Raw genomic sequence first — 27,830 nt, forward strand, 5'->3', positions numbered from 1 at the left:
GACGAAAAGAAAGCTAAGCATCAGAAGCAATGGGTGGAAGGCCTATTCATGGCTGATCTGTACAGTGATCTGCCCTCAAGGAACCCAACAGGCCAGTCCACTGCAGCGGCTTTCAATGTGGTAAGCCTGGGCTTCAGCAGAAGTCAGCTTGTGAAGAGCCCTGGCAGCTCTGCCAAGAGTTGGATCACTGGAAATGGACCTGCCCTGGAGTCGAAGGATGCCCAGGTCAGAGCCACAGATCTTATTGGCTCTAAGCTGAAAAGCCCTTCACTCAGTCCAACTTCCAAAGTGACCACTGCAGCTGAGGGATAGCCAAGTAGGGTCAGCAACACTGCAGGCAGAACTGTAAATTTCTTGTTAGAGATGCCACCTGCCTTTACCTGGCCAGCTCTCCTCCCAGGCCAGTAAGTAATGAAAGTCAACAGAGTGCCTTCCCCTAGGAGGTTCACACCTCCCTTAGGATGTACCCCATGTGAAGAGATAGATAGGTCTGGGCCTCTTAACTTAGAAGGCCTAAAGCCCAACAGATTATTATCAAGCCCCTTCTGTCAGGTTCTATTTGCCTCTCAATCAGAAAACTTTATTGTAGCTTAGACAGCACCTTTCTTAGCTCCTCTAATAATGACTCTGTCCTTTGTTCTAGACTCTGTCTAGCGTACTTGGGCTTCATTACTTCTTAATCATAACCACACTCTACCACCAATGGCTCTACTCCCAACCCGTGTGTACTCATGGTTCTCTTCCCCACTTAATGCTGTACAATTTTTCAGACCTACTCTTAGGATCATTGGTTACTATCCTCACCCTGCCTTTTATGACCTTGTCTAAATATGATCAGAGTCGGCAAACTTGGAAGGCTTCCATAGCCTTGGCAACTCATGATGAGAGCCTAGGGTGGTTACTGGTGCCATAAACTAGAGTGTCAATTTGTTGGGTCAACAACAGAAGTCACTGTGTACTTGCTCCTCATGTGGGATCTTTGTCCTTAATGTGCTGTACATTGTGATTTAATGCTATAACTAGTACTCAAACAGTATGTTTCACTTTGTGTTTCTATGTGGGTGCAAACTGTTGAAATCGTTACTTAATATATGGTAAATTTATCTTATGAATATAAAGAGAATTGAAAATGAATCTTGATAAATGGAAGGGGAGAAAGAGCGGGAGAGGGGAGGGTTGTGGGTGGGAGGGAAGTTATGGGAGGGGCAAGCCATTGTAATCCATCAGCTGTACATTGGAAATTTATATTCACTAAATAAAAGTTAAAAAAATAAAGTACTTTACATATTAAATAAAGAATAACTCTGAAACAAGGTGACTTTAAAAATCACATACTGATATACAGAGAGCATATTCAATTTGGGCACAGTTTCATGAAATTTAATCTTTAGTGGAAACACAACTAAAAACCATAATCCTGGTGATGCTGCTTATTTTTATCAACATGAAGAATGGAAATATGATTTCAAGGCACAACTCATATTGACACTAAAAATTATGCACAATTTAAGAACCAGAATATTTCCTTCTGAAGCAGAAGCACATCATTGTTAATTGACTGAATGTCTAATATGTCTCATAGACATCTCCAGTGCTTCTGGAATTTTCACTTTTTAAATTTCTCACAGCATTTGATCAAGATCTTGTTTTCCAAATCAAACCTTGTAACAACTTATCCATTAAAATCTACTTCTGCCTTAAATCTTATGTAACTGAATCACATAACTGCAGTTTTAATATCATGAATTGCCCCTTACTGATGGATCCTTCTCAAGAACTTCAGTAAGCTGTTGTGCTTGTTCTGGCTGGCTGGATCACTGGGAGAGGATACTTATGCCAGTATAGAGGAGGAATGGTGAGGCCACACACAAAGTACCTAGACTGTCAGAATGAATTCACTGATACAAGTAAGCTCCATTTTTAGTTTTGCCCCTTCATTTATGGTTTCTGGTCTCAAAGGTTTTTTTGATTATTTTTTAGTTCTAGATTCTATTATAGCATGCAGAATTATTATTTTGATTTAATTTTTATTTATTTTCACTTGTTTTAAATGACAGAGACTGAGAAAGATAGAAGAGAGGCAGAGATCTTCTATAGCTAATTAACTCCCCAAATACCCTCAATCAGGCAGGGCTGGAACAGATTGAAGTCAGGAATCTTAAACTCCCTCTTGGTCTTCCACATTGGTGGCAAAGACCCAGATACTTGTATCATGGCCTTCAGCCTCCCAGGTTGCACAGTAGCAGGGAGTGGGATAGAAAGCAAAGGAACTGGAACTCAAACCAGGTACTCCAATATGGCACACAGATATCAAAAATGGTATTTTAACTGTCGTGTCAATCACCTGACCAAAGTCCTTTTAAAAAATGTGTTGCAAAAAAAAAGTGTGTTGCAATTGTAAGCTTATTCAGGGGAAAATTATTGAAATTGCAAAGATAGGCAAAAGAGACTATTTACTGTGCTGTGTGTGACAAAACCTTGGGTTCCAGAATATTATAGCAAAAAGTACTTACTGTTTGCATGCAGATTTTATTTGTTCACCATGCTTAGGGTACCCTATTGAAGATTAAAGGAGAAGTATATTTCCAGTTATCCAGTATACTTTCATTTAAACCAAGTAACAGTCCTGGTAAATAGGATTTAGTGAGATATGTAATCTTCCAAATTTGATTATTAAAAAAATTTGCAATCCTCTCTTCCCTGTTGTGGAATCCAGGAAGCTACACGGAAATACAGCTGTAGGTGCTTATGCAGCAAGTGGAACACAGATGTTGGATCAATTGTCTGGAAGTAGCAACAGTTCTGGCTGTCCTACACTGCACAGTGAGGTAAGTGAAACATATATGAGAGAACTTCAAAAACTTCGTAAAAAGTGATTTTGAACATATGAGTTTATTTTGATGCTTTTTTTGGCAAAAAGACATTTTCATTATATATGGTGAATGAATAATAATGAAAAGCACATGACTTTCAAAATTAGCATTTCACCAACATAAACTTCTGCATTAGTTCCATTTTATGAATATTAAAAATGTTTTAAGGATTTATTTAATTATTTGAATGATTTCGAGAGAAAGAGAGAGAGAGAGAGAGCACACTTCTATCTGCTGGTTCATTTCCCAGATGAGAGTTATACATAACTATTGATTTTATTATTTTAGTTTTTTCTTTAGGGTTTAGGATATAGGGTTTAGGATATTGGGTTTAAATTATGAAAATTGGCATTCAAATGATATTATACTGCTTTACATTCTGGAACTTTATAATACTATGTTCTAAACTTTTCTCCACTTCACATTTATCTTATTTTCTTGTATACCTAACTTTATTTCATAAACCACATGATACACCATCATATTTTATATACTATATTATGCTTTTTACAGAGCAGCATGATTTTTTTTCTTTTTTTTTCTTTTTTTTTCTTTTTGACAGGCAGAGTGGACAGTGAGAGAGAGACAGAGAGAAAGGTCTTCCTTTTTTGCCATTGATTCACCCTCCAATGGCTACCACAGTAGGTGTGCCGCGGCCGGCGCACCGCGCTGATCTGATGGCAGGAGCCAGGTGCTTATCCTGGTCTCCCATGCGGCGCAGGGCCCAAAGATTTGGGCCATCCTCCACTTCACTCCCTGGCCACAGCAGAGAGCTGGCCTGGAAGAGGGGCAACCGGGACAGGATTGGTGCCCCAACCGGGACTAGAACCCAGTGTGCCAGCGCCGCAAGGCAGAGGATTAGCCTAGTGAGCTGCAGTGCAGGCCCCAGAACAGCATGATTTAATATAATGAACACATTGTTTGAATGCAATTTAATGATTCCTAGTAAAGCTATGGTATATACAGTTCATACAACTATCATAATCCATTTTATTTATTTATTTGAAATTTATTTATTTATTTATTTAGTTAGTTAGTTAGTTAGTTATTTGAAAGGCAGAGTTACAGAAAGACAGAGGCAGAGAGAGAGAGGTCTTCCATCTGCAGGTTCACTCACCAGCTGGCCTCAATGGCTAGAGTTGGGCTGATCTAAAGCCGGGAGCCAAATCTTCTTCCAGGTATCACATTTGGATGCAGTGGCACAAAGACTTGGGCAAACTTCTACTGCTTTCCCATGACATAGCAGAGGGCTGGATCTGAACTGCAGCAGTCAATACATGAACAAGTATCCATATGGGATGCCAGCAATGCAGGCAATGGTTTTACCTATTAAGCCACAGTGCCAGCCCCACCATAATCCATTTCTTTCACTCACAAATTCTTTCTTGCCCATTTGCAGTTTATTCCATTCCCAACTTCAACACTAGGGAACTACAAATGTGCTTTCTTCATCTATAGAATATATTAAAAAAAAAGACATTTAGATTCTGTTCCTAGCTTCTTTCACCTAGCATAATGTTCCTAAAATTCATTTATATTGTACATTTTATCTTTGAGTAATAATTTCACTGAACAGATGCACCGTAGTTTATGTATTTGTTCACTGAAAAACATTTAGGTTGTTTCAGTTTTATTTGAGTATTAATAAAGCTGTTAATGTATATTTATATTCAGATTCTTTGCATGAATATTGTTTTCATTCCCCTAAGATAAATTGCTGGGAATGCAACTTTTAAATTATACTCATATGGTGATGTGTGTTTATAAAACACAGCCATGATTTTTTTCCCAGAGCTGATATGCTAGCTTACATTCCAACCTGTAATTCGAGAGCGGTCTAGTCACTTCAAAATCTTGCTACCACTTTATATTGTCAACATAAACATCAGATAGTGACAGTATCTCATTATGTCCTTAATTTGTATTTCCACAAAGGCTAATGAACTTATTTATTTTTCATGTACTTACTTCCTATATGTATATACCTGCCAATTTGGGAAATGTATGTTCATATCTTGGTCCATTTACTAGTCGGACTTCTTATTTTCTTTTTTTTTTTTTTTTTTTGTTTTAGAGGAGCTCAGGACAACTTCTATTTTAAAACCAAAAACAAATTTAAGAAGATTTAGAAACAAAATTGCTCTGTTGTAACATTTCAACAACCTATTATACTCTTTTTTTACTATCTTTTTTTATTATTAAACTTTTATTTAATGAATATAAATTTCCAAAGTACAGCTTATGGGTTACAATGGCTTCCCTCTTCCAAAATTTCCCTCCCACCCACAACCCTCACCTTTCCCCCTCTCTCTCCCCTTCCAATCACATCAAGATTCATTTTCAATTCTCTTTAATACAGAAGATCAGTTTAGTGTATATTAGGTAACAATTTCAATAGTTTGCCCCCATATAGCAACAAAAGTGAAAAAAAATACTGTTGGAGTACTAGTTATAGCATTAAATAATGGTGTACAGCACATTAAAGACAGAGATCCTACATAATATTTTTTAAAAAATAATTAATTTTCTATGCCATTTCCAATTTAACACCAGGTTTTTTTTTTTTCATTTCCAATTCTCTTTATATACAGAAGATCGATTCAGTGTATAATTAGTAAAGATCTCATCAGTTTGTACCCACACAGAAACACAAAGTGTAAAAATACTGTTTCAATACTAGTTATAGCATCACTGCACATTAGACAACACATTAAGGACAGATCCCACATGGGATGTAAGTACACAGTGACTCCTGTTGCTGACTTAACAATTTGACACTCCTGTTCATGGTGTCAGTAATCTCCCTAGGCTCTAGTAATGAGTTGCCAGGGCTATGGAAGTCTTTCGAGTTCGCTGACATTGGTCTTATTCCGATAGGGTCATAGTCAAAGTGGAAGTTCCCTTCTCCCTTCAGAGAAAGGTACCTCCTTCTTTGATGGCCCCGTTCTTTCCACTGGGATCTCACTCACAGAGATCTTTCATTTAGGTCTTCTTCTTCTTTTTTTTTCTTTTCTATGGTATCTTGGCTTTCCATGCCTACAATACTCTCATGGGCTCTTCAGCCAGATCCAAATGCCTTAAGGGCTGATTCTGAGGCCAGAGTGTTGTTTAGGACCCCTGCCATTCTATGAGTCTGCTGTGTATCCCACTTCCCATGTTGGATCTTTCTCTCCCTTTTTGATTCTATCAGTCAGTATTAGCAGACACTTGTCTTGTTTGTGTGATCCATTTGACTCTTAGACCTATCAGAGCCATCAATTGTGAACTGAAATTGATCATGTGTACTAGTGAGATGGCATTGGGACATGCCACCTTGATGGGATTGTATTGGAATCCCCTGGCACATTTCTAACTCCACCATTTGGGGCAAGTCTGATTGTGCATGTCCCAAATTGTACATCTCCTCCCTCTCTTTTTCCACTCTTAAATTTAACAGGGATCACTTTTCAGTTAAAATGTAAACACCTAAGAATAATTGTGTGTTAATTACAGAGTTCAACCACTAGTACTAGAACAACAACAACAACAACAACAAATACTAAAAAGAATAAAATATTACATTGTACATCTAGAGTCAGGACAAGAGCTGATCAGGTCATTGTTTCTTATAGTGTCCATTTCACTTCAACAGGTTTCCCCTTTGGTGCTCAGTTGCCACCGATCAGGGAAAACAAATGATATTTGTCTCTTTGGGACTGGCTTAATTCATGCAGCATGATGTTTTCCAGATTCCTTCATCTTGTTGCAAATGACTGGGTTTCATTTTTTTTCCTACTGCTGTATAGTATTCTATAGAGTACATGTCCCATAATTTCTTTATCCAGTTTACTGTTGATGGGCATTTGGGTTGGTTCCAGGTCTTAGCTATTGTGAATTGAGCTGCAATAAACATTAATGTGCAGATGGCATTTTTATTTGTCAAATTAATTTCCTTTGGGTAAATTCCAAGGAGTGGGATGGCTGGGTTGTATTGTAGGGTTATGTTCAGGTTTCTGAAGAATCTCCAGACTGACTTCCATAGTGGCTTAACCAGTTTACATTCCCACCAACAGTGGGTTAGTATCCATTTTTCCCACATCCTCTCCAGCATCTATTGTTGGAAGATTTCTGAATGTGAGCCATTCTCACCGGGGTGAGGTGAAACCTCATTGTGGTTTTGATTTGCATTTCTCTGATGGCTAGTGATCTTTAACATTTTTTCATGTGTTTGTTGGCCATTTGGATTTCCTCTTTGGAAAAGTGTCTATTGAGGTCCTTGGCCCATCTCTTAAGTGGCTTGTTTATTCTGTTGTTGTGGATTTTCATAATTTTTTTGTAAATTCTGGTTATCCACCCTTTATCTGTAGTATAGTTTGCAAATATTTTTTCCCATCCTGTCAGTTGCCTCTTCACTTTCTTGACTGTTTCTTTTGAAGTACAGAAACTTCTCAATTTGATGCAATCCCAAATGTTAATTTTGGTTTTGACTGCCTGTGCTCCTGGGGTCTTTTCCAAGAAGTCTTTGCTTGTACCTATATCTTGCAGGGTTTCTCCAATGCTCTCTAATAATTTGATGGTTTCGGGTTGTAGATTTAAGTCTTTAATCCATGTTGAGTGAATTTTTGTGTAAGGTGAAAGGTATGGGTCTTGCTTCAAGCTTCTGCACATGGAAATCCAATTTTCTCAGCACCATTTATTGAATAGGCTGTCCTTATTCCAGGGATTAGTTTTGGATCTTTGGTCAAATATAAGTTGGCTGTATATGTTTGGATTGATTTCTGGTGTTTCTATTCTGTTCCATTGGTCTATCCATCTGTTTCTGTACCAGTCCCATGTTCTTTTGATAACAACTGCCCTGTAGTATGTCCTGAAATCTGGTATTGTGATGCCTCCAGCTTTGTTTTTGTTGTACAAGATTGCTTTGGCTATTCGAGGTCTTCTGTGTCTCCATATGAATTTCAGCATCATTTTTTCCAGATCTGAGAAGAAGATCTTTGGTATCTTGATTGGTATTGCATTGAATGTATACATTGCTTTTGGGAGAATAGACATATTGATGATATTGATTCTTCCAATCCATGAGCATGGAGGATTTCTCCATTTTTTGGTATCCTCTTCTATTTCTTTCTGTAAGGTTTTGTAGTTTTCATCGTAGAGATCTTTAATGTTCTTGGTTAAGTTTATTCCAAGGTATTTGATTGCTTTTGTAGCTATTGTGAATGGGATTGATCTTAGAAGTTCTTACACAGCTGTGGCATTGCCTGTGTATACAAAGGCTGTTGATTTTTGTGCATTGATTTTATATTCTGCTACTTTGCCAAACTCTTTGATGAGTTCCAGTAGTCTCTTACTAGAGTTCTTTGGGTCCCCTAAATAAAGAATCTTATCATCTGCAAAGAGGGATAGTTTGAGTTCTTCCTTCCAGTTTGTATCCCTTTAATTTCTTTTTCTTGTCTAATAGCTCTAGATAAGACTTCCAGAAATATATTGAATAGCACTGGTGAGAGTGGGCATCCCTGTCTGTTATCAGATCTCAGTGGAAATGCTTCCAACTTTTCCCCATTCAATAGGATGTTGGTCGTGGGTTTTTCATATATTGCTTTGATTGTATTGAGGAATGTTCCTTCCATACCCAGTTTGCTTAGAGTTTTCATCATGAAAGGGTGTTGTATTTTATCAAATGCTTTCTCACCGTCTATTGAGAGAATCATATAATTTTTCTTCTGCAATCTCTTAATGTAGTGTAGCACGTTGATTGTTTTGTGAATGTTGAACCATCCCTGCATGTCAGGGATAAATCCCACTTGGTCTGGTTGGATGATCTTTCTGATGTGTTGTTGCATTCTATTGGCCAGAATTTTATTGAGGATTTTTGCATCTATGTTCATCAGGGATATTGGTCTGTAAATCTCTTCCAATGCTGCATCTTTTTCTGGCTTAGGAATTAAGGTGATGGTGGCTTCATAGAAAGAATTTGGGAGGATTCCCTCTTTTTTGATTGTTTTGCATAGTTTGAGTAGAATTGGAGTTAGTTCTTCTCTAAATGTCTGGTAGAACTCAGCAGTGAATCCATCTGCCCCTGGGCCTTTATTCTGTTTCAATTTCTGTGTCAGTTATGGGTCTGTTTAGCTTTTCTATGTCTTCCTGGCTCAATTTAGGTAGGTTGTATGTGTCTAGGAATCTATCCATTTCTGATAGATTTCCCTGTTTGCTGGCATACAAGTCCTCGTAGAAATTTATGATGATTCTTATTATTTCTGTGATGTCTGTTGTTGCTTTTCCATTTTCATCTCATATCCTATTGATTTGGATCTTTTCTCTTCTTTTTTTAGTCAGTTGGGCCAATGGGGTGTCAATTATGTTTATCTTTTCAAAAAACCATCTCCCTATTTAGCTGATTTTTAGTAATTTTTTTTTGGATTCAATCCTGTTGATTTCTTCTTTGATTTTAATTATTTCTCTTCTCCTACTAGTTTTGGGTTTGGTTTGCTGCATATTTTCTAGATCCTTGAGATGACTTAAAGCTCATCTATTTGGTGCCTTTCCAAGTTCTTGATGTAGGCACCTATTGATATAAACTTTCCTCTTAACACTGCTTTTGTTGTATCCCATAGGTTTTGGTATGTTGTGCTGTTATCCTCATTTACTTCCAGAAAATTTTTGATTTCTCTTTTAATTTCTTCTATGACCTGTTGTTCATTCAGGAGCATGTTGTTCAATCTCCATGTGTTTGCACCTGCTCTAGGGATTCCCAAGTTGCTAATTTCCAATTCATTCCTTTGTGGTCTGAGAAGCTGCATGGTATGATTCTAGTTCTTTTGAATTTCTTGAGACTTGCTTTATGGCCTAGTATGTGGTCAATCCTTGAGAAGGTTCCATGTACTGCTGAGAAGAATGTAAAGTCTTTAGATGTAGGATGAAATGTTCTGTAGATATCTGTTAGATCCATTTGGGCTATAGTGTCATTTAAATCTACTGTCTCCTTGTTGATCTTCTGTCCTGTTGATCTGTCTATCTCTGAGAGTGGAGTATTGAAGTCCCCCAGCACTATTGTATTGGGGTCTAAGTCTCCCTTTAAGTCCCTTAACAAGTCTTTTAAATAAGCTCATGCCCTGTAATTAGGTGCATATACATTGATAATCGTTATATCTTCCTGTTGAATGGATCCCTTAATCATTAAATAGTGCCCCTCTTTGTCTCTCCTAACAGTTTTTGTGGTAAAGTTTATGTTGTCCGATATTAAGATGGCTATGCCCGCTCTTTTTTCATTTCTGTTGGCATGGTATATCTTTTTTCAGCCTTTCACTTTCAGTCTGTATGCATCATTGTTGGAAAGACGAGTTTCTTGTAACCAGCAAAAAGATGGGTTTTGTTACTTAACCCAATCAGCCAATCAATGTCTTTTAACTGGACAGTTCAGGCCATTAACATTCAATGTGACTATTGAGAAGGAGTAATTTTGCCCTGTCATTTGCCAAAGATTTTTTCTAATACATGGTTTGAGACTCCTGTGATCTTTTGCTGTGAGGTTTCCTTCCTTTATCTTCTTTCATATTGGTTACCGTGTTTCTGTGTTTCTGTATGTAACACATCTTTAAGCATCTTTTGCCGGGCTGGACGAGTGGCAACAAATTCTTTCAATTTCTATTTGCTGTGAAAGGTCTTTCTTTCAACTTCATTCACAAATGAGAGCTTTGCAGGATATAATATTCTGAGCTGGCAGTTTTTCTCTCTTAGTACCTAGGCTATGTCTCGCCATTCCCTTCTAGCTTGTAGGGTTTCTGATGAGAAGTCAGCTGTGAGTCTAATTGGAGATCCACTGAGAGTAATCTGGCATTTCTCTCTGCACATTTTAGGATCTTTTCTTTTTGTTTCACTGTGGTGAGTTTGATTATGACGTGTCATGGTGAGGATCTCTTTTGGTCATGTTTATTAGGGGTTCTATGAGCTTCCTGTACTAGGATGTCTCTTTCCTTCTCGATACCTGGGAAATTTTCTGCTAGAATCTCTCTGAAAATGCCTTCTATTCCTTTCTCCCTCTCCATGCCTTCAGGAACTCCTAGAACCCGAATGTTAGGTTTTTTAATAGTATCCTGTAGATTCCTGACAGTATTTTTTAGATTTCTAATTTCTTCTTCTTTTCTTTGGTTTGCCTGTTTCCTTTCCTGTTCTCTGTCTTCTGTTTCCGATATTCTCTCTTCTGCTTCGCCCATTCTAATTTTAAGGCTCTCTAATGTGTTTGTCATTTGATCTATTGAGTTCTTCATTTCATTGTGTTTTTTTGTCACTATCACAGTTTCATGTTCTACTAGTTGTTTCATTTCATTTTGATTCCTCCTTAATATTTCATTTTCATGAGACAGATTTTCTATCTTGTCCATTAAGGATTTCTGTAGTTCAAGAATTTGTTTTTGAGAACTTCTTAATGTTCTTATCAATTTTTTGAGATCCGCTTCTTGCGTTGCTTCTATCTCATCATCTTAATAATCTTGCATTGGGGTGTCTTGTTCATTTGGGGGCATCATAGTGTCTTCCTTTTTCTTGTTACCTTGGTTTTTGTGTTTGTTGTTTGGCATGTTGTAGAGATAATTTATGTTTTGTTTTGTTTTGTTTTGTTTTTTTTGGCTGTGGTGTTTTTTTTTTCTCATTATACTATGCCTCTAAGTGGGCTGTCTGCTTTGATGGATCTTTAGGGGCTGTGATGGGTGTGGCCAGAGAGCTCTGCTTGATTCTTCAGGTTTAAGGCTGCGCAAAAAGCGACTCACCCAGATTGTTCTCTCCCTTGCTCCTTGCTGGATCACTCTCTCTCTCTCTCTCTCTTTCTCTGTCTCTTTTTTTTTTTTTTTTGACTCAGTTGGGAAGTAATTCGGCACATATGAGTGGAATTGAGGGTAGTTGAAATCTGGCCTCTGTGAGTATTCATTTGATCTAACCCTGGGACCACACAAAGAGTTTATGCAGGCCTCAATGTGTTCTCAAGTTTCACCAAAGTTCCAAAGTTACTGAGTTTGTGAACTTGTTGGCGGCGCTTTACATATGTAAAGTGGCACCTGCTCTTTGTTTTACTCAGTGAGTGAAGAGAGAGGCCTCTGCTTTTCCCCCTCCCCCAATGTCTCGGGTTTCTGACGCCTTTGTCTTACCTTCTGTTCATTCCCGCACTGGCGAGATTCTGCGGCTTGTCTCCCGTGGTTGGGTTTCCACGTGGTGGGCTCCCTGTAGGTCCTCTGTTTCACATCCACTAGATCCGGAAGCATTTCCTCTGCAGTTTTTTTCTTGAGTCTTTTCCTGAGGCTGCAGTAATTCCACTTTTATGAAACTTTATTTTCCCAAACTACGGCGCACGTCCTCACTATCCTCCATCTTGGCTCTGCCCCTGTACTTCTTATTTTCCTATCAATGAGTTTAGAGTGTATATATATACACACACACACACACACACATAAACGCTAGGTACATGTACTTTCTGAGACATGTGATTTCAAATGTTTTCACCCAGTTAGTAGGTAGTATTTCATTTTTTTTGTAACATTGTAAATGCATACTGAAACATTCAGCTATCATTTATGTACACAATTGTTTCTTACTATAGTCAGCTGTTTTTATACATGCAAATGTTGAATCTCTGTCCTTTTATAGATATGTAATTATATATTCCTTGTCAATTGGTCTTTTCATCATTATGAAATGTCATTTTTCATCCCTAGCAATATGCCATGTCCTGAAATCTATGTTGCTTCTTAGCAATAGTCAGTCTAGCTTACTATGATTAGTGTTTGCAACATATTCTTTTTATTTTAACTTGTCAGTGTACTGTATTTAATTTAATTTTCATTTCTTTCAGAAATTTAACTTCTTTAGCATATAGTTGGAGTGACTTTTTTCTTCAGTATAAAAACTGATTTAATTGGAATGTTTACAGCCTTTATAGTTAATGTAATATTAGTTCAGTAAGACTTTCAGTGTTTCATTGTACTGCATATTTGTTGTTTATTTTTGTTCTTGCTTACAAAGCTTTCCTGCTTGCTTCAGCTAATTGAGGTTATTTATTCATTGAGGATATGTTTTGTCCTAGCTATTTGTTTATGTGCTTTAGCCCTTTATTCTTCTTAAAATATGGTTTTCTATGGATTAATATAACTACATTTACCTTATATCAGTCTATTTGTTAAACATTTTTGTTTATGGGCATGCAGGGATGGAGATGAGGGTGAGAGCTAGAGTGAGAGCAAGAGAATGAGAAAGAGTGCATGTGAGAGAGAGAGAGGGAGAGAGAGAGAGAGAGAGACATCTCCCATCAGCAGGCTTCTCTCTCAGATACCAAAAATGCTCATGGTTGGGCTAATTCTAAGGTGGTAACTGGACTGAAATCCAGATCTCCCACATTAGTTTCAAGTCCCCATCAATTTGAGTCATCACCTGTTGCTGCCCAAGGGTGGTGTACACCAGCTGGAAACTGGAATCAGAAACCAAAATAGGATTCAAACCATTATGTTAAAAGGAGGCAAGGAAGGAGGGAGGAGGGAGAGAGAGAGGGAGAGAAGAAGGAGGAGGAGGAGGAGGAGGAAAGGGTAGCACAGGGGAGGGGAGGGGTGGGGAGGGGAGGAAAGATAGAAAGAGAAAAACATTCTATAGGCTAGCTCACTCCCCAGATGCTGGATGGTGACAATACCCAGAGCTGTTCCAAGCCAGAAGGTGGGAAATCAATCCAAGCCTCCTCTGTGGGTGACATAGATTCAACTATTTCAGCCATCATCTGCTGCCTCTGACTGAATTGTCAAACTTTTCAAACCATAATAATTAAGCAATGGTACTGTGATATATTTATTTATCACAGTGGAATAAGCTGCCACCTGCAAGTCTCAGATAATTCACTTTTATTCCAGCTCCTCTTTTATTTTAAACTTTTATTTAATGAATATAAATTTCCAAAGTACAGCTTATGGATTACAATGGCTTCCCACCCCCCCGCCAAACTTCCTTCCCACCCGCCATCCTCCCCTTTCCCGCTCCCTCTCCTCTTCCATTCACATCAAGATTTATTTTCAATTCTCTTTATATACAGAAGTATATATTAAGTAAAGATTTCAACAGTTTGCCCCCACATAGTAACACAAAGTGAAAAATACTGTTGGAGTACTAGTTATAGCATTAAATAAGAGTGTACAGCATATTAAGGACAGGGATCCTACATGATATTTTTAAAAAATTGATTAATTTTCTATGCAATTTCCAATTTAAAACCAAGTTTTTTTTTTTCATTTTCAATTGTCTTTTATACTGAAGATGGATTCAGTATATACTCCAGCTCCTCTTTAAGGTACCTTGAAAAGCAGTGGAAGATGACTCAAGTACTTGGGGACTGCCACCCTGTGGGTGACTCCTATCATTAAACTCCTGACTCCTGGATTCCACCTAACACAACCCCAGTGTTGCAGCCATTTAGGAATGAACCAATGGTTGGTAGATCACTTTCCCTCATTCCTCCTCCATCCCTGTCATTCTGCTTTTCAACTAAATAAAATAAATCTTATTAAAAAGTATATGTTCGTGGGGATGGCATTGTGGTCAAGCTAGTTAATCCACTACTTGCCATGCCACCTGTGTGGGAAATCTAGCTTGAGTTTCTGCCTCCTGGCTTCAGCAAGGCCTCGCCCTGGCTATTGTATCCATTTGGATTGTGAACCAATGGATGAAAGATCTCTCTGTCTCTCTTTCTCTCTCTCTCTCTCTTTCTGTCTCTCTCTGTGTGTGTGTGTTTCTTTCTCTGACTCCTTCCTTTTCATTATGATTTTCAATAAATGAAATAAATACTTTTAAAAAGTAATCTGCCCGGTTGGGGCACCGATCCTGTCCTGGTTGCCCCTCTTCCAGGCCAGCTCTCTGCTGTGGCCAGGGAGTGCAGTGGAGGATGGTACCAAGTGCTTGGGCCCTGTACCTGCATGGGAAACCAGGATAAGCACCTGGCTCCTGCCATCGGATCAGCGCGGTGCGCCAGCTGCAGTGTGCTACCATGGCAGCGATTGGAGGGTGAACCAATGGCAAAAGGAAGACCTTTCTCTCTCTCTCTCACTGTCCACTCTGCCTGTCAAAAATAAAAAATAAAATTAAAAAAAAAGTAAGCTGCTGGTGATTAACTTCCAAAAACAGAATAACAACACTTTATTTCTACCATGTTTCATAATTAATTTGATTGACTATCATAGTGATTCTGAAAGTCATTAAATATTATTACCCTTTACATAAATCAAGATGTCGACTCATTGCAAAGAAGTTTCTCATCTGTAATACAATGGTGTAGTCCATATGCCCATACATTATTTTTAAAACATTTTCCACTACATATTAAGCCACTAAGAACAGGATATTAGTAGCAGTATTAAATCAAAATATAGAAATTAACTAAGCAATAGACCATAAGCTGTAAATTAACACCAAAAGATCTAATCTCAAATTGCTGTGTTCACCAGAATAGTCTAATTTTCCTCAGCACTGACTTTATCATGAATAAGATATTTTTAAATTATGTTAAAAATGAATATAAATTTTTGTAAACAATTATGGCTTAGTGAAAACCTGCTAAAATCTAATTATAAATATCTATGACTCCTACATTTTTAGTATTTATTCAATTCTTAATTCTAAGTAAGCATCATAATACACTCAAATGACTGACATGGTGTCAGCACTGTGGCATAGTAGGTAGAGTCACCACCTGCAGTGCCAGCACCCAATACTGGCACTGGATTGAATTCCAGCTGTTCCAGCTCCAAGCCAGCTCTCTGCTATTGCTTGGAAAACAGTAGAAGATGGCCCAATCCTTGGGGCATCCAAGTGGGAGACCCAGAAGAGACTCCTGGCACCTGGATTTGGATCCGTGCAGCTCTGGCCATTGCAGCAAATTGGGAGTGAACCAGCAGATGAAAGACTCTCTCTCTCTCTCTCTCTCCCTCCCTCTCTCTCTCTCTCTCTCTGCCTCTTATTCTCTCTCTGTGTAACTCTTTCAAATAAATAAATAAATATTAAAAAATCATTTTGGTAATTCTGTTTAAAGCAGTTTTGTTCATCTATTGCCAAAATGAACCCATTCAGTTTGTCAGAAAAGAATGTATCATAAATTAAATTCAGAACCAAACCTATCTCTGTCTCTCTGTAATTCTAAATTTCAAATAAATAGATAACTCTTTTTAAAAAGACTCACATATCTGCTGTTATATATATATATATATATATATATATATATATATATATATATATATATATATATATATGCTTTTCCAGTACTCACATATATATGCATACTACCTATGAATTAAGGTTCCATATCCAATAAATAAGTTTTAATAGCATTGTGGAGAGCTGGAAAATTAAAGTATCAAAGCAATAGCTTTAAGAAAGCATTAAAAAAGGAAGTTAAAGATTTGGAAAATGGTGGAAAGACATTTGTACAGAAAGCAAATATACTTGAATATTTAGAACAGGAAAGCTAAGAATCTCATTTCCAGAATAACTTATACTGTTGCCAGTATAGAACTCATATTCCATCCTAATACAACAATGGATTTGGGGTTATAAGAAAAAAATAAATTCACAGATGCAGAAATTTTAAGCAAACCAAAATATAGAAGGTGAATTAGTGTCATCTAAAATATATAAGAAATGTCAGTATTCCTCTAGATTCTGAATATTTTAACTTTAATGATTGAATTTCCTTTTCACTTATATAGCACAGTAGTTATTCCAACTTCCATAATAGTGAAAAGGAAATTTCTAAAAACCAAAGAAACTGATGAAGTAATTTTATAAAATATATTAATGTCATTTGCACACACAGAGACACCGAAAATAAGTGCATTTAAATCTTATCGTACAGGTCATGGTAGTACAGAATCTGGTGTACTGCGCACAAGATCCTGGACTTACTTACAATCCCAATTCACTTTACATATGAAATGATCTTAAGCTGTCAGAATATTTTACCTGTGTAACATGAAACTTTAGCTTCCTGAACTACTTCACTATTTTTCTTACTTACCCTGAGTCTCAGCAAATACAAGAACATGTCTGTGGAATCATTTGCTTTCTGGGTTTTGAAAGATCAATTAATTATTGAGTATAGACAGTTGTACAGTAAAGACCAAGAATATCCAAGAAGATCAGAAAAGCCATCTTAGCAAGTGAAAATATTACTAATATGTACCCTGGATTCTCTGTCCCATAATATGTATGTATTGCCTAAAAAGAGATCAGATTATTACTCTTTTTTAATATAATAAGGAGAGGAACCCACAATGGTAAAGAAAATTGAATAAGTTAGACCACAGAACTAGCACAAAACCCCAGAAAATGCAAATTAGAAAAATGTTGTATGCAATCAATTCCCACTTCCTGATGTAGCAATGAAGTAGAACACACATAAAACTCAGAAAAAAAGAAAATCCATGTCATCTTAAGGAAATTTAACACTATTCTAGTACGAATGATTTAAACAATCCCAAACTTGGGGAATACATAATTACTTTTTTAGAAAACAGAAGGGAGAAAGAATATTCGAATGCTATCATGATACCACACAGAAGGAATGGAAAATCATGACCTCGACCAGAAAAGTGACAGAATAAAAGATGGAGGAGTTATTGCCAACAGAGTTAAGATGAATCAATGTTGACAGCTGAAAGAATTTGAGTGTAAGGAACATGCAGGCACTTAACTTAAAAAGCAAATAGAGAAAAGTCTGGGGAAATAAAAAAACATGACTTGTTAGTATATATTAATTAGACATTCATATGTAATCTTAAGGAAACAATAGAAAATGCATAGTTAAAGCCAAGGTAATAGCTAAGATCAAGGAAAGGGTAACATAATTGTACCTTCACATTCTGACTCTTGAAATCCCCATAAATTTGGCATTCTTACTATTCAAGTTTTTATGACATTTCAATACAAACTAATATATTTCCAATCTAAGTTATATATATATATATATATATATATATATATATATATATATATATATATATATATATATATATATTGTCACATATTTCCCAAATTAGGATGTGCTTAAAAATAATGACATGACATAATTGAAATGTGTTACTTTTTTGTAGTTGAAAAATGGTGCATTTTACACAATGCCATAATAAAGTCTATAGGATCATCCTGGATCACCCTGAAAACTCTAATATTTCAGTTAAAATACATTTTTCAGTTAATGCCACTTCAGATATTTATTTCAATAAATATAACAGAAAAGGGTAAGCTATCAGAAGAATATGAAAAATAAAATTACCTTTTTCGATTCTAAAAAGAATGAAAGCAATCACTATCACATTATTTTATAACATTCTATGGAGGAAAAATGCTCAAAGTAATGATATTTTGAAGAGAAAATTATGATTATTTTCTCAGTGTTTGAATGACCTTAACTTTATCAAATAGAAAATGCATCAAAATACTTCTACCTCTTAGGTAAAAAACTGAAAAATATTCCATTGAAATCATTTGGTTATCTGAACCCATCAAATAGCCAACATGAGAACATTTAAGTCTAGAATTCTCCTAGAATGTCTTATTTGTTTACAGTTTCCTATTATTAGAGAAATACATTTGAAACCAATAAGAAGTAACAGTCAAATTTCAGCACACAAACACACACACACAGAGTCAGGGATTTTATAGCTTCAAACAAAATTTATAGTCTAAGAATACTTTTTAAAAGCTGTTGAAGTTTCTTAAAAATAAACTTATTGGTTCTAAGTGTTACCAATGGACATAAAAAATGTCCCCGAGGAAAGGATACAAATGATAAAATAAATGGAAAGAAAAGAAAAAAAAATGACAGCTGAAATGGAAGGAATGGATTGAGATGAAACAAAAAAAATAAGTATAAAATAGATTTTTAAAAAGCAAGATATGGAATCACTGAGAATGACAACCGAAAATTTTTTGAAAAATCATTTCTTCTATAAAATCTAAAGTTGTTAGTATGCACCTTTCCAGAATTCCAGAAATTACTTAAAGGCTTGCAATAACTAGGAGAATGCTTACTCAAAAAGAGGAAGAATTTTGTTGAAATTAATGAGATTTGGACAATGGATACTTTTCTGTTCAGATCTTCCTCTCCCCTCCTACTGGTTAGTATAAAATTTGCCACCCATAAATTAACATCAAAATTCCAAAGCTCCAAAGTCTGAAACTTTCTCTGTGCTCATCACAAGAGGAAAATCCCAAACTTGATCTCGTGTGAATTGTTATGTCTCATGTGCTACTGTATGTATGTACAACCCTTGATGCTCAATGAAGTGTTTCTTCTTACGGTAGACTTGTCACTGAAAACTTTGATCCAACTTTCTCCTGGGAAAGCAGATCCTCCCATTTTTTTGGGTGTCGTCCCTTGATCAAAATCAGTGTGTCTTTTCTGGATTCAACAATTGTTGAATCCTAAGTCAAAATGTCCCATTCTAGGCAAAACCACAGTCTATGCAGGTCCCAAGCTTCAAAAATGCCTTGACCTCCCCTGAAACAATAAGAAATGTTTCTTTACCCTGACACGGTGATCAGCTGCAACCGTAGATTTGACTGTGCCTGAATTATGGGCAAAGACTTTTATGTGAATCAGGCTACATCCCCATGCTGGTGCAACAATATGTTGCCACAGTCACATATGGGATTGTTCCTCTCCAGTGTCTCAGACACCTCCAACTAAAATAATGGAGATTCAGAGAATTTAGGACAATATCTGGGGCTGGCATTGTGGCCTGGTAGTTAAGTCACCATCTGAAGTTCTGGCATTCCATATGGGTACCAATATGAATATTGTTTGCTCCACTTCCAATCCAGCTCCTTGCTAATGTACCCGGGAAAGAAGCAGAAAATAACCCATGATCTTGGGCCTCTGAACATATGTGGGAGACCCAAAGGAAGCTCCTAGCTCTGGCTCTGAGCTGTTGTGGCCATTTGAGTGTGAACCAGTGATGGAAGATCTCAGTCTTTTCTCTCCTTATCTCTCTGTAATTCTGACTTTCAAATAAATAAGTCTTAAAAAACATATATGACTTAAAACTTTATTGGTGACTGCAGCCTAAGACTCCCATAGCTGCAAGAAGTTTGCTTCTGGATAAGATTGTGTTGATTTCCAATATATTCCATGACCAGGATCTGCATTTCCACCAAATCAGGACATCTATAATCTGAAGAGATAATAAATTAATTTAGGGGCTGTGGATCTAAAGACTATAGTACACTGTCTTGTCCACATGCTCTAGAATGGCATCCCCCTGACATTTTGACCACCATATCCCATTCTTTCCAGGATATTGATGTCAGGTAACAAAAAGTGTCAATAAGGAAAGCACATTTCAGGTACTGCACAGAGTGGGAATTTATAGGAAGAGCCAACATGGCTCTCAGAGAACAGAAATTCTGCTCTAGTGAGAAAGCAAATATGTTTACTATAAAAACATTAGTGTCTCATTGTTCTACTTGACTTAGTGAGCTTTACTTGATTCATGAGCTGGTTTGAAACCCTGAAGATACCAGATTTCTCAGTTGCACACTGTGTCTCTGTAGTCAGGCCTTCACTGTTTTAAGCAAACTTTCTGATAACATAGGTTAACATGTTATTGGTGTCCACTTGTTGCTGACCATGCCTATGCCTAGACATGCTCAAGAAAATTGCTTGTTCACCTCTATGAACCCTATTTTTCAGAAACTTTATTTTTTCCAGACATACCAAGGTAAAACCATGTAATTCATTCTATATCCAATTTGCTTAGGGTTGTCAAATGCTTTCTCTGCATCTATTGATAATCACACAGTTTTTGCTGTTCAATTTGTTAATGTAATGTATCACATTTATTGACTTAGGAGTGTTGAACCATCCTTGCATATCAGGGATGGAAACCACTTAGTCTGGATGAATGATCTTTCTAATGTGTTGTTGGATTCAACTGGTTAGTATTTTATTGAGGATATTTGTGTCTATGTTAATTAGGGATATTGGTCTATATTCTCTTTCTCTATTGCATCTTTTCCTGATTTAGACACTAAGGTGATGCTGGCTTCATAGCAGGAATTCAGGAGGATTCCCTCCTTTTCAATTGTTTTGAATAGCTTGAGAAGAATTGGGGGGCCAGCATTGTGGAGTAGCAGGTAAAGCTACTACCTGCAGTGCTGGTATCCCATATGGGAACTCATCCATATTCCAGCTGCTCCACTTCTGATCCAGCTCTCTGCTATGGCCTGGGAAAGCAGTAGAAGATGGCCCAATGCCTTGGGACCCTGCACCCACATGGGAGACCTGGAAGAATCTCCTGTCTCCTGGCTTCAGATCTCCTCAGCCCCAGCCTTTGTGGCCAATTGGGGCATTAACAAGCAGTTGGAAGACACCTCTCTTTCTCTCTCTGTATCTCTTTTTCTCTGTGTATAACTCTGACTTTCAAATAAGTAAATAAATAAAATAAATAAAAAGATTTATTTAAAATAAGAATTGGAATTAGTTCTTTAAATATTTGCTACATTTCAGAAGCGAAGCTTTCCAGTCCTAGGATTTCTTTGTTTGGAAGAGTTTTTATTGATTCACTCTCGAGCTAGCTTATTGATCTGCTTAGGGGATAGTAAGAATTACTGTTTCTAAATTTGAAATGAATGGTGTTTTTATATTTTAAATATTTTTCTAGATAAAAAAATAGAGCTCATCAATTAACAGATGTGAAAAAAAACCTGAATGATTAGATGGAAAGTCTTTTCTCACAAAGATGACACCATTATAGGTAATGTGATTTTATCCTGGGCAATCTTTGAGTTTTATTTATTTAAACAATTTTTATACATGCCATCTTAAACATCTGTCATTTCTTTGTGGTGACAACACTAAAAGTTCCCTATTTTAGTAGCCTTGAAATATATAATGACTCTATTGCTACTATGGTCACCCTACTGTACAAATAAACACCAAAATCAACTCTCCTATCTGTGATGTTGCAGCCTTTCACCCGCCTCTACCTATTTCCCTCTGAAGCATAATTTTTTCCAATATCTACTCATATTCTAGCACATACCACTACATTCCTTTTGATGGATGATACAAGCCCTTATTAATTTGTCTACTCATCCATTAATGGACATTTTGATCCCTTTCCAGTTTTGGTTGCTGCAACTAATACTTCTCTAAACATTTGCATTTGTTTCTTGTATGTTTTTCCATTTCTGTAGGATATATATTTAATAGTGGAATTGATGGACCCTACAGTAACACTATGCTAGTCTTTTCAGAAACCAACAAAATGTTTATTGAAGTAAATATATAATTTAACAATCTCAGTTTCACTGTTTAAAGCTACTATTTTCCCTAAATTCTCACTGAAACCAATCTGTAGTCTTGATTATATCTATTCAAATCAGTATGGAGTTATATTTTTCTATGGTTTTGATTTGTGTTTACCGAATGAAGATATTGATTAACTTTCTTGTATTCATTCAACATTTCTGATATTATTGCTTTCCTAATATGTTGTCATCAATAATAATCAAATTGATACAAAATGCACAAAGATGTAAGTGATTTATTCAATGCATGTCGTTGTCTCAGTTAATTTTCCTATGTGAGAAAACATGAGTTACTTATCAAATTGACATTCAAGTGTTACTTAAATAAGCCTTTCTTAGGAGCTTTGTACAATTACTCACTAGACTTATATCCAAATTCTCAACTTGAAATAGTCTAAAAATTTTTATAATATAAACATTATGGATACACATATTTTACTGAAATTTTCTTTATTTTCCTGACTTACAAAATAGATCTGAAGAGGAATTCCTGAAACTTGAAAAAATGAGACAGGGATCAATGAAAATACTAAGAATTATTGGTATTAATTTCAAAATATTTAAACTCATATATATATAATATACTTTTAATAATATTTGATTATTATTTTTATATCACATAGCACATATTTGCACACAGAAGAGTGCTTCAAGTGTTCTGAGGAATATATGATTAAAAATAAGTTTATTTTGGCTCAATTTTTGAAGTTCCATGCATAGGAAGTGTCTACAGAAACTTTATGAAAAAATGTATTATGAAAATAATCATGAATTTCAAAAATTTTTGTATTCATCAAAATAAATTTGCCTTCTAATACCATTTCCCATAAATTTTTGAAATGGTCTTGTGTTGATGGGAAAAATATATATCTATTGTATGCTCTATTTTTCAGAAATTATTTTCTTCTCAGTTTTTAGCATAAAATGATATATGTTGATATTGAACTATTTGGAAAAATCTATATCTGAGGTTTTATAACTGTTTATTATTAAAATTATTTAAAAGGGGGAGGGGATATTGTCTATTGAGTAAAGTTTCTGCCTGAGATATTGCTATCCAATATAGGCACTAGTTTGTGTCCCAGCTGCTCCATTTCCAATACAGTTTCTTGATGATGTCCTGGAAAAAGCAGTGGGACATGGGCCAAATCTTTTGTGACCCTGCCACCCACACTGAGAATTTGGAAGAGGCTTCTGGCTACTGGCTTCAGTCTGGCCCAGGGAGGGCTATTGTGACCATCTGGGGAATAAAACAATGGATGGACAACCTCTCTCTTTGTCTTTCCTCCCATTTCCATAACTCTGACCTTCCAAATAAAGAAATAAAATTTTTAAAGTTAATTAAAAGCTCTATGTAGTTTCCCATTTTTTTAATTTTATGTGTTATTTGTTCTAAATATCATTCACTATATTGTAACTGATTATTACAAATTACTTCCATTTGACTTAAGCCACTTTAATAAAATCCAGAGAGTGACATCTGGAACATACATTATCAAGAATTTTCTCATTTAATGCCAGAATTTTCAGCTATTTTATTTTCTTTATGAGTCAAATACAGTCCAAAATAAATAATTGATAGGCAGCACTTGCATTCTTCTTTGGTCTAATAAAAATTTAAATATAATTTGAATAATAATCACTTCAGTTCTTCCCATTTTCTTACTATTCTAATAATTTTGGACGATTAATTTTAAGTTGCATGCATATGTAAACTTTACATTGCAAGTTATTAAAAGTCACATTAAAATTAATCGTAGCCTCCAATCTCCTCCAGTGATACATTTAGTGAATTAATAATTATGAAAGCATTTTGTTAAAAAAAAGTTCATAACATTCTACCAAGCCATTAATGAGGGCAAAGTCTCTGTTTCTGCTACAATATCTGTTCTGCAACTGTTATTTTATGTGCTTAAACCTCTTCAAGTAATGAATAAATAGTTGCAGATTATAAAAGGCAAAAAACTCTGTACAAAGTAGGGATATCTTAACATCAGTATATTTCTTCTGTAACAGGCCTAAATATCACAGAGTCATGGTTCATGGTAATAAAGGGAGTGATTGTAGAAAAGTAATCAGTCATTAGTGAAAAGGTGTCCACCAACTGTCATTGAGATTATGTTTACAAATAAATAAAAGAAATAAATAGCTTGAAGAGAGGGTATAAAATTACACAAAGGTATTCACAAGGATAAGTATGCTCTGGGTGATTCTGGACTTAGAGGAGTACCCTGGAGAGAAGTTGGTGCTACAGATGTAATGGACTTTCTGCCTATGTTTATGCAAGACAAAAACCATACAGCTACTACCAGAAGGCATGAGTCCTACACACAAAATGCCATTGGATGACATCAAAGACGTATGCAGTAGTGGTGGAAATTTGGAGTTATCTAGTGTAGAACAGAATCCACAACACATTTTCTTTGTGTCATTTTTTATATTCTGCATGCCAGACACATACAGAAATAATGATATTTATCAAAACATTTGTATCAATATGGGATGGTAGACAGTCCAATATATTAGTGACCCTGTTTCAGCTTTACCTACTTGCGGTTGCTGGGTTTAATTATGATGGCCTAGAAGATACTCAAGAGACAGGTGGTATCAATGCCCACTCTATGAAAAGAGAAAACAAGTTTGCATCCAACATCATTGAGAAAACTGTTCAACCACAATGCAGATACTGTCTGTGGAATGTTGTAGCAATGTACTTGAAAATCAAATCTGTATAATTTGCTGCAAATCTTCTGAAATAAAGAAAATGACAATGGTAAAGAAGAAAGAAATTTCCTAGGAATTAATCTACAGTATAGGATAAGAAGATAAATACTTGAAGGCCAGGTCATTTTCTACTGGTTGATAATGCCATTCAGGGTGAGAGACTTCTGCTTGGAGATATGAAGTATGTTTTATAATGGCAACTGAAAAATACAATTGCCCACTTACAGTTGTATTTAAGGACCACAAGTATCCTACTGAAATGTTTTTCTATCTCCAAGTTTATACATACAAATTTATATATGTATATGTACACACATGCATACATATACATATATAAACAAAACATATATTATGAAATTAGAGTATCATCTTATTGTTTGTATTTACCACTTATAATTTGATAAAACACACTGCAGTGCTTTTAAGTTTGGGATTTTTGAACACACCAGCTTGTAAAATAATGCCTTAACTTTAACATTATGATTGTAATAATTTTTCATAGAGCTGGTTATTTTCTAGGGAAGTAATGCTTATAGAGATTCATGGATCCAAGTACAATATAGTTAAAATTATTTTGCTATACTTCTAAAAGAAATGTCAAGCAAGATCAAGGGGAATTTATTGAATAAACAAATAATTTGGTGTAGAAATTAAAATAAAAGGCTGTTCAATTGTAGTCAAGATGTGTCCAGTTATTATACATTAAGGCAGGAAACATGAACCATGCGAAGATAAAACACAGGGATGAAAACAAACTAAATTAGTGTTAACTAAAGTGAAAATTAGTTTTTAGTTATAAATGTGTAAGAATAACAAATGAAATTATTTCAATGTAAAATGCATTTTTTGTTTTAAAACATAAATGCATGAACAAAATGATTCTCCAAGAGGATATTTGAACTTACAATTTTTCAAATGAGTACTGAGCCTCATAATGTCATTTGGATATTTTTTAAATCAGAGGAAATACTATAAGGTAATGTGGTCTATAAATAGCTGATGCAGATGAGATTTTTCTAATACAGAAACCTGAGATCACTGAGTGATTTTTTTTCATGGATATCCATTACATAACTAGAAGAAACAGTCTCACAATTATGAACTAACACTCATGTTATCTGCCACCACATGATCACTCATTTAAGTATATGATATATAGAGAGAGATGAATAAAACCCTGCATTTACTATTTGTGTGCACATTACTTGATTCAATCTCTATACATTATATATTATTGCAAACATGAACAAATCTTAGAAATGACACTACTAATCCTGAAAATGTTACCTGATTTTAACAGGAAAGAGAAAAGTTAGTTGGTTCATTTTCTTTCTTTCTTTTTTTTTTTTTTGACAGGCAGAGTGGACAGTGAGAGAGAGACAGAGGGAAAGGTCTTCCTTTTGCCGTTGGTTCACCCTCCAATGGCCGCTGCGGTAGGCGCGCTGCGGCCAGCGAACCGCGCTGATCCAATGGCAGGAGCCAGGGGCTTCTCCTGCTCTCCCATGGGGTGCAGGACCCAACCTGACTTGGGCCATCCTCCACTGCACTCCCTGGCCACAGCAGAGAGCTGGCCTGGAAGAGGGGCAACCGGGACAGGATCGGTGCCCTGACCAGGACTAGAACCCGGTGTGCCAGCGCCGCAAGGCAGAGGATTAGCCTAGTGAGCCGCGGCGCCAGCCTAGTTGGTTCATTTTCAAAATTCTTGATTTTAACCAAACATATTTCCTGGTTCCATACAGCAAAATCCAACAAAGATTAGTAAGGATTACATTAAAATTAAATTTATAGTCATTGGGGGCTTGTAATCTAGAATATCCTTTTAACTTCTACAAATTCTGTCTATGCCTCAGTAATTATTTCTTCTTTCCTTCCTGTATTTGACAACGACTTTCTAGTCCAAATAAATTCTTTTTAAAAGATCTATTTATTGATTTGAAAGGCAGAGTTACAGAGAGGCAGTGGTGGAGGGGAGGGGAGAGAGAGAGATCTTCCATCCGCTGGTTCACTCACCAGATGGCCCCAATGTTCGGAGCTGCATCAGTCAGAAACCAGGAAGCGAGAGGTTCTTCCAGGTCTCCCACAGGGGTGCAGGGGCCCAAGGACTTGGGCCATCTTCTACTGTTTCCCCAGGCCACAGCACAGAGTTGGATCAGAAGTAGAGCATCAGGGACTTGAATCAGGATCCATTTGGGATGACAGCACTGCAGGTGGCAGCTTTACCTGCTATGACACAACGCCGGACCCTAAACCCTCTTTTAGACAAAAACATTTATTCAATCTCCTCTTAGATTTCTCCATTGCAGACTATGCCTAAAAGACAAATGTAAAATCATTTACCTGATTTCTCACTGAAAGTTAAGGAGACTCACAGTGATGGTCAAACAAACAATGTATGGAAGAAGGTAGTCAGTGTGGAGATACGGGTTTTTTAACTTGTGACAGCACCTCCCCATAGTACTTCAATTATTGTTTCATTGGTAGTAACAGGCACAGCACACACTATGAGAATTATTACTTTTAAAATATTGCCCAAATAACCATTTCCCAAGAACAATTGTAACTTTTACAAAGCACCTCCAGAGAAATCTGCTTTCTCTTGATCCACGAATGTAAACTGGCTACTGTGGAGAGAGTAGAAAGGGCTGTGGCATGAAGTAAGAGACTGACAGAAAAGCACATATTTCTTACTGGATTCTCCGCTTCCCTGTGGTGTTAACTTGTGAAAACTCTAACTTTATTAATTCCTGTGGAATGAAATTATTTAGTCATGAATAAACACATGTAATTAGATAAAAAACTTGAAAACAATTGGTTAATAGATGATAGTGCAAAAAAGATATTGAAGTAAAATATTGATATCAAAAATGAATAAAGTTGGATTTAGTCCATTCAATGTAATTTAAGCAATGCAGTTTATATACATCAAAG

The sequence above is a fragment of the Lepus europaeus genome, chromosome Y (genome assembly GCF_033115175.1).
Source record: "Lepus europaeus isolate LE1 chromosome Y, mLepTim1.pri, whole genome shotgun sequence".
NCBI classification, from domain to species: Eukaryota; Metazoa; Chordata; class Mammalia; order Lagomorpha; family Leporidae; genus Lepus; species Lepus europaeus.